Source organism: Chlorocebus sabaeus, chromosome 20 (genome assembly GCF_047675955.1).
Source record: "Chlorocebus sabaeus isolate Y175 chromosome 20, mChlSab1.0.hap1, whole genome shotgun sequence".
NCBI classification, from domain to species: Eukaryota; Metazoa; Chordata; class Mammalia; order Primates; family Cercopithecidae; genus Chlorocebus; species Chlorocebus sabaeus.
Window position 1 is genome coordinate 13,848,048 of NC_132923.1, and position 6,825 is coordinate 13,854,872.

At 42.1% G+C, this 6,825-nt stretch overlaps 1 non-coding gene across 1 annotated transcript; it reads right to left on the minus strand.

Moving 5' to 3' along the window:
• Positions 1-1,987: 1,987 nt before the first annotated feature.
• Positions 1,988-2,059, minus strand: TRNAQ-CUG (transfer RNA glutamine (anticodon CUG)). The gene has a single exon. It is a non-coding gene; the product is annotated as a tRNA-Gln (tRNA).
• Positions 2,060-6,825: the final 4,766 nt, after the last annotated feature.

A 6,825-nucleotide genomic window follows, 5' to 3' on the forward strand; every position in this document is an offset into this window, starting at 1 on the left:
AATAATGATTCAATTTCTTGCTTCAAATCTGCCCCAATAAAATGTTTATAGTTTTATAATGAAATACATTTGTACATGTAAGGGAGGAAATATGACTTTTCCTCACCCAGCCTAGGTTCACTGCTGAGAGACCCTTACAGCAAAACACAGACCAACAAGAGAAGAGCATGTGTATTTATTGAATCTAAGATTTACATGACCGGAGCGCCTTCCAAAGAAAATGAAAGCCCATGGAAACAGCTAAACCTCAGGTTTGGTTTGGTTTTGTTTTGTCTTGTTTTTGTTTTTTTAACAGTAGTTTTATTGAAGAATGGATAGTCATGGAGAAGTATGATAAGACAATAAAAGTATGATCTAACAGTAACCAACTGGGGAAAATGTAGCCGGGCCTCTGTGTTCAGGCTCTTCTGTGTCCCTGTGTCTTCACATTCCAGGAATCACCTTACCTCTGGGTACAGAGAGGGCACCTCTCACATAAGGGTTTTATAATTGACTTCAGGAAAGAAGGGGAGGGGGAGGTGACAGTGACCTTCCTGCTTCTGTTGTTTACTCAAATTTCTTTGGCATAAAATATTCAATACCCTAAGATGTTATATTTTGGAGTAGCATGTCCTGAACCCCATCATGCTCATGCAACAAAACCCAGTCATTGAAGAGCAATGACTACAAAAAAATTTTTTTTTTTTTTTAGACGGAGTCTGGCTGTGTGGCCCAGGCTGGAGTGCAGTGGCTGGATCTCAGCTCACTGCAAGCTCCACCTCCCGGGTTTACACCATTCTCCTGCCTCAGCCTCCCGAGTAGCTGGGACTACAGGCGCCCGCCATCTCGCCCGGCTAGTTTTTTGTATTTTTTTAGTAGAGACGGGGTTTCACCGGGTTAGCCAGGATGGTCTCGATCTCCTGACCTTGTGATCCGCTCGTCTGGGCCTCCCAAAGTGTTGGGATTACAGGCTTGAGCCACTGCGCCCGGCTGACTACAAAATACTTAAATTAAAAATACAAATGATGGCCAAGAGGGGTGGCTCATGCCTGTAATCCCAGCAGGGAGGTGCAGGGAGGCCCAGGCAGGCGGATCACTTGAGTTCTGGAGTTCCAGACCTGCCTAGCCAAAATGTCAAAACCCCATCTCTACTAAAAATACAAAAATTAGCCCAGCACATGGTGCACACCTGTTGTCCAGCCACTTTCAGGGGGTGGGGAATGGGTGGGCTGAGGGTCAACTGAAACAATATTTACAAATGATTTTTTTTTTTCCTATAAGGCTAGTCAAGTGAAACAGGGGAAGTGGAGAAGGAACAAAGAAACCTGTAACTGGTTGTGATCACTTCTTTGTAAACAGGAATGAATTTTTTATGCACTATACTCTGTTATCACATTTCCGTATGCTGCAAAGCTGGTGGTGAACAGCAGAGCCCTGGTCCCTTCCTACACTTATCTCTAGGGATAACAAATTTTAATGCATGCAGCCTACCTCCGCATAACTATTGTTACTCTTTGTCCAATTTTCCATCCCAGGCCCTGCAGTCCAGCCTGCAAGAGGAAACGGAATTTGTGTTTCCTTACCTTCCAGTCCACTCCAAGGAGCCAAGAAGGCGTCCTCTCACCCCCCACTCCCGGCTCGTCCTCTAAACTGAGCCCCTCAAAGACTGCGGTGTTTTTCAGTCCTTCGTAAGTGCTCTCAGCACCAAAATATGAAAATGAGAGCGATGGTCCTGCGTGCCTGGAGCGACATCTTAGTTAGTTCCCAAGGCCGACCCATCAGGAACCTCATCCCAAGTGCTCTGAAGAGCAGGAGAGAACATTTTTAACTCTGGTAGTGTCCGAAGGCGTCTTCTCCTTGGGGCAGGGTTCTGACGGGACGAGGGGGAGCCCCACCGTCAGAGACTCGCCCATCAGAGCTGCTCAGGCTCCTCTTCCCCGTGGTCCCGCGGGAGCTCGGGGGCGGCGGAGGATCTAAAACGTGGCATTACCGTCCTAATTAAACAGAAAGGTTCCACCGAGACTCGAACTCGGATCGCTGGATTCAGAGTCCAGAGTGCTTACCATTACACCATGGAACCTCACGATGCAAATTTGCTAAAGGCATCTGCATTCTTAATAAGTAGCAATAGTTCCCACCCACCCATGTCACTCCACTTGAGGAAGGTGGAGCAGCAGGAAGGAGCCATCCTTCTTGCTTTCTCTCCGCTCTCTCCTTTGATCGACTTCTATCATTTCATTTGCACCGCGGAAAATGAGGCAAAAATCCGCTGTGGGTTTAGGGCCAGAGAAGAGCCCCTGAAGCCTTGTTCATAGAGTTTCCTATGCTGAGGTGAAATTTCTTCCTCTTTATTTCTCTCTCTCTTTCTCTCTCTCTCTCTTTCTTTCTCTCTCTCTTTTCTTTCCTTCCTTCCTTCTCCCTCCCTTCCTCCCTTCTTTTCCTTCCTTCCCTCCGTCCCTCCCTCGTCTTTCTTTCTTTCTTTCTTTCTTTCTTTCTTTCTTTCTTTCTTTCTTTCTTTCTTTCTTTCTTTCTTTCTTTCTTTTTCTTTCTTTCTCTCTCTCTCCTTCCTTCCTTCCTTCCTTCTTTCTTTCTTTTCTTTTCTTTTCTTTTTTCTTTTCTTTCTTTCCTTCCTTCTTTGCATTGAGACAGAGTCTCCTTCTGTTGTTCAGGCTGGAGTGCAGTGCAGTGGCAGTGGGCCATCTCCCCTCACTGCAACCTCCGTCTGCCCTGTTCAAGTGATTGTAATCTCCAGTAGCTGCGATTACAAGCGTGAGCCACCATACCTGGTTAAATTTTGTAAATTTAGTAGAGATGAGGTTTTGCCATGTTGGCCAGGCTGGTCTTGAACTCTTGACCTCAAGTGATTTGCCCACCTTGACCTCCCAAACTGCTGGGATTACAGGTGTGAGCCACCACACCCAGACCAGAGATGAAATTTCTGCAAAATTTCTGTTATTTTCTTTTTGCTTTCCCTCTTTTCTGTTTGCCCAAGGAGGCCAGATCAGGACATGGGACTTCCTGGGCGCCTTGCCTCCTTCCTCCCTGTAGTATATAACAGAAGACAGCAATCAAATGAGATTGGGAAGCAGTGAATCCTTCATTGTCTTGTTCATATACTTCTATGTTTGGTTGGTTGGTTGGTTTTAATAAAATTTTCTCACCAGAAATGGAAATTTCTTGGATTTAAAATAAATGCACTTAGCCAGGTTTTATAGTTCTATAAAACACTCAAACCAGGCCATACTCACCTGCTATAACTCAAAATCAACCATATACTGTCAAGGTCAGGAGGCAGGGCCCTAACATTTAAGCACAGTGTGTTTTCTCAGAATTGGCCAAGTTAATGCCATTCCAATTTCTCAATATCTCATGACCCATTAATTGCGGTCTTTAAAAGTGTACATGTATTGTTACTGAAAGGCCAGGTGTTTGGTCTAGGCCGTGCTGCTCAGCTCACAGAAAGCCAATCATTCAGACGTTGAGTATTGCCAAGGAAGAAGGCATTAAATGGGTGCTGCAGCTGAGGAGACAGGAGATCAGTCTCAAATTAATCGCCCTGATCAACTGAAGTGAGGGGTTTATTTAGCAGGGAAGAAATGTAACTGTGGGTGGGAAAAGAGGAACTAGGGAAGGGTGAGGAAGCATTCATGATGAGTGAGGGGGCTGACATCTTATTGTCTGGAGGCTGTGATCTGCTGAGTTTCAGGTCTAAGATGCTTTTTGAGAGGCCTGAGGGTCCTTTCCTGAGGAAGGAACTCAGGTAAAACAAATGTAAGTTTCAAGCTTTAAGACCAGAAGGGTCCATTTCTACATCTATACAAAAACACTGTCTGTGGGACTATTGCATCAATTTGAGTCCCTACTTTCTATTTCTCATTTCCTCAATCATGGGGAATCTGGTCATTCATCTTTCTGGCTGCGTCATGTAGAGAAGGGGCATCCTGAGCAGCTTCACACCATGGGTGACCGCATGGCCATCCAGGAATCAAACTTTCACCCAGGAAGGAAAGCAAATACTGTAGTTTCTCCTGAAACAGAATCTTCCTTTCTCCAGTTCTCCAGTTCCACTAAAGACAAAACACAGCAGGACCAACCTACCTGCAAAAGAAGCTTCAGTTCCATATACTTGGCCTGATTACCCAAAGTGCAGCAAGAATCATTGTTCATATAGGCTCTCCTAAAGAGGCTTTGCTGGAACGTTTCACAGTGCCATTTCAGGCAAAGCCCTGGGAAAATTATCAATTCCTCCACCTGTGTCAGGTTATAAAAGAAAACAGAATCTTATTGAATTATGCAAACAAACACATTGTCATGAGTTAAGAATATTCAGTTTACAAATTCTAGAGAAATTCCGCAGAGAGAAAAGTATACCTCAAATTCTGTTTAGAAGACTATTCTACTCAATTGTTGCAGGCTATAAATAGCTCAAAAGGAAACAAGTTCTCCAGACTCTGAAGAATAAACAATGTTACAAACAAACAAACAAAGGCCATAAAAACTTATTTCGGTCCTCCATTAGTTTAATCCATGCAATCATCTCCTGCTCTGCTTCATACTGGGCTAGCAATCTCTATGAACACATCAGCCTTTCTATTAGCGCCCTGGATATTTTCTCTTTAGTTCAATGGCACGATCTCCAAAGTTATCTGAAACCTGCATCCAAGAGTCCTTTTCATGGACTTCTCCAAAAAAACAAGGCCTGGACTGTAACTGATTATAAGTCACTTTTTGAGAAGAATCAAAGCAAACAACAATTGTGGATGACAAAAGCCTTAAGACAGCTATAGTTACAGACACAGTTGACAAGGGAATTCGGTTGCTTCTGTGGCACACAATTTAACATAATAATCATAATTATTACTGACAGCATATCAGAACTCTAGGAATCTCATACAATCCTGGAACACACATTAACAACACATCTGTGTCAACAGAACCCAAAGGAAGTGAAACACCACTTCAGATTTGACAATGCTTCTTGCATAATTCTAGCATAAAAAATAAGCCTAAGAAGCCTAATATATCTCTCTTGGACTTCAAGAACCTAATATCCAAAAAGTTAATTTGAGGTCCAAAAGGCTTAATATGGAAATTTTACTCTTAGAAAGTTTGCCAAATATTCAAGTTTTGAGAGACTTGATATCACAAAATAGGATCACAGGTCACCTTAAAATAGTCAATCATTTAGCCAAAAGGTAAGCAAAAATTTTATATCTATTATTAATATTACACAAACATTTTGACCAAAAGAGAAAACTAGATTTTACCTTTGTGTGGTATATTAAAATGTTAAAGATAATTTTAAACAAACTTATACACAAATTTAATTATAATCAGTTTAACCATAAGGTAAGAGCTTCAAAAATCTTTCATGACCTTTTATACTTTTCTTTGAAAAAGCAGATGAATGCTCTAGAAAACCCTGTTATTCCAATACATGGGCCCAGTTGCTGGACTCGCATCAGTGTGCTTCTGAGTGTAATGTCTAATTTACAGAAAATCTCTCAATTTGAGAGGCCAGGGTGGGTGGGTTGCTTGAACTTAGGAGTTTGAGACTAACCTGGGCAATATGGTGAAACATTGTGTCTACCAAAAATGTAAAAAGGAAAAAAAAAAAAAGAGAGGAAGAAAGTAAAAAGGAAGGAAGGAAGGAAGGAAAGAAGAAAAGAAAAGAGAAAAGAAAAGAGAAAGAAAAGAAAGTCTCTGAACTAAACTTATCCCTCAAACTCTGGCCTTACAATTCTCATGTGCCCACCTCTTCTGTCTAGAAGAAGAGGGGGCATGAGGTGGAAAAGGGGGCAGGTGGGATTGTTGGGCCTAGAGGGATTAAATGGTTTCAACTTCTGGTTCCGTTTCTCATGAAAGCAGTTCATTTTGATCGTCATCTTCCCCAGGGTCTGAAGATGAGGCATTGATTGGTGTCAATATCCAAGATTTAGTAGGAGTAGGTGTCTTTTTCAGACCCAGGAGTCAAAGCCCTGTAAGCTAATAGCACAAGGATTAGTTAATAGGACATTTGTAGTGCAGAAACTTCTATTTCTCTCTAACATGTCACCAATAAAAACACTGTGATTTGGTGTCCAGTAGTTACTGCCTGCAGCACTTCAAACCACTGTATTAAAGTGGTTAGGATACTCCTTGCATGTAACTAGTTGCCAGCATTCTAATGACAGAACTGTGATTGAAAGCATCAAAAATGTGACAGAACCTATGCCAAACTTTTCAAAGTAAGACAATTAAATTTTCTCTCCATCATTTAACAAAATGTTAAATGCAAATATCACTTTTGGAAATTCAGTATGAGGATAAATAATCTTCTTTTATTTAAATACTATACAACAAAACAAGAACAAAGTGAGAATAAACACACAGTCATTTCTTTTTGGCTATTTTATGTATTTATTTATTTTGAGACAGAATCTCCCTCTGTCACCCAAGTTGGGGTACAGTCGCCAGATCTCAGCTGACTGCAACCTTCACCTTCGAGTCCCATTTTCAAGGGATTCTCCTGCCTCAGCCTCCTGGGTAACTGGAATTACAGGTGTGCACCACCAAGCCCAGCTGATTTTTGTGTTTTCAGTAAAGACAGGGTTTCATCATGTTGGCCAGGCTTCTGGCCTTGAACTCCTGGCCTTCACTGATCTGCCCACCTCGGCCTCTTAAAGTGCTGGTATTACAGGAATGAGCCAGAACATACGGCCTGCTTTTCAGCTATTTTAAAAGAGCATGATCACATATTTCCAAGATTGGTTTCTAGATAGAGTACTGATTACTGATTAGGTTGCTTTCACCATTAAAATCTTCAAACCAGTGCAACAATTGTGCATGTTTTGTTTTCAAGTACAC